Here is a 1,522-nt window from a genome sequence, read left to right as displayed (position 1 = left end):
GCACAATCAATCGGGGGCAGCGTTTTGAGGGTAAAAACGCTGTTTTTTCCCCCCTTTCTTTTATTCCCCCCCCTCCTCCTTCTCCTCTTTCGCGGAAAAAAAMCCCATAAAATAAAATAAAATAAAAATAACCTGCACAATGTGTATACACAGAGACAAACAAACCCCGCCAGCTGTGCCATCTCTCCGCGCAACTTCAGCGCTTTTATCAGTTTTAACTTCGAGTCGGGGAGGGGTTGATTTTCTTCCTCTTCTTCTTCTTCTTTTTCCCCCCCAACCTCCCCTCGTCCGAGGGGGTCTGTTGTTTGTAGCTTGTAGACAAAACATTCCACTAAGGCCCTTTCAAAGGGAAGAGCACCCACCTTATTTAAACCATAAAACAATTAAAGCCAGACGTCTAGCCAGAGCGAGGGTCCTGTTTTGTTCAGTCCTATTCAGCGCCGCATAGCAGTGAGACAAACAGAGTTGTAAAACTGGCGCTTTTTTTTTTCTTTCCCCCCCTTTTTTTCCCTTTTTTTTCTTCTTTTTTTTTCTTTTTTTTTTTCTTTTTGCTGCGGAAATGTACCTATGGACAGCTGGAGGTTCCTGCAGGTTTTATGCGCCTTACAAAAGGGCAGATTTTAAACTAGGCAGCGATGCGCGCACACACACACACGCACACGCACAAGCGCATTCGCTTAAACACACGTACGCACGAGCGTTATACACACATATATATTAAAAATATACATATATTGCCATGTATGCGAGCACACACAGAGCTATAGGAACAGCTCGGCAGCCAGAAATCCCATGTGCACGTCCAGCAGCGCCGACACACAATAGCTGTATCAGTATGCACACGCACACACGCGCCATATGTCAAAGGATGCCGAAATTGGAGCATTTTGATACATTAATCCCCGAGAAAGACTGGCCACAGGGTGTGCTGCTCTGCGCTCGCCGGCTATTTTTTATTAGTAGTATTATTATTTATTTTTTTGTCRCCACGCTGTGCCTTTTCTTTCCCCCCCCCTACCCCCCCCCCCCGGAAAAGCGAGGCTCCGGCGGCGGAGAAATTCAATGGCCGAGCAGCCTCCCAGCAGGGCCAAATGGCATTTTATAACTGGTGTAACCCTGCACCGGGGGGGGGGGGTGGCGAGGATCCCGGGAGCCTTGCACATGAACTAAAACCGCGGCAGGATTTTTAAGGCGACCCAACCCACCAGCAACAAAAGACCAAAAAAAAAGGCCCCCCCCCCAAAAAAAAACACAGAAAACCCCAAATCCTCCCCCCCCCGGCTCTATGGAGACAAAGGGGCATCTCCTGCGCTGCCCGTCGGCTCTAACGGGGCTCTTGCCCCAGCGACGACTGCGGACGGGGCTGCGGAGGGAGGGGAAGGGCTGGGGGGGGGGAGGGAGCAGCCCGTGGTCGCACTGGAAATGGGATCCGTCTGAATGAAAGGGGGCCAAAATGAACTTCCATACATCATGCCTTTTCAACGTCGCTAAACATCGCCTGACAGCTTCTTCCCCCCCCCCC

The sequence above is a fragment of the Apteryx rowi genome, unplaced genomic scaffold (genome assembly GCF_003343035.1).
Source record: "Apteryx rowi isolate R43461 unplaced genomic scaffold, aptRow1 scaffold_806, whole genome shotgun sequence".
NCBI classification, from domain to species: domain Eukaryota; kingdom Metazoa; phylum Chordata; class Aves; order Apterygiformes; family Apterygidae; genus Apteryx; species Apteryx rowi.
The sequence above is the reverse complement of the archived record's forward strand: the minus strand, read 5'-3'. Positions refer to the sequence as shown.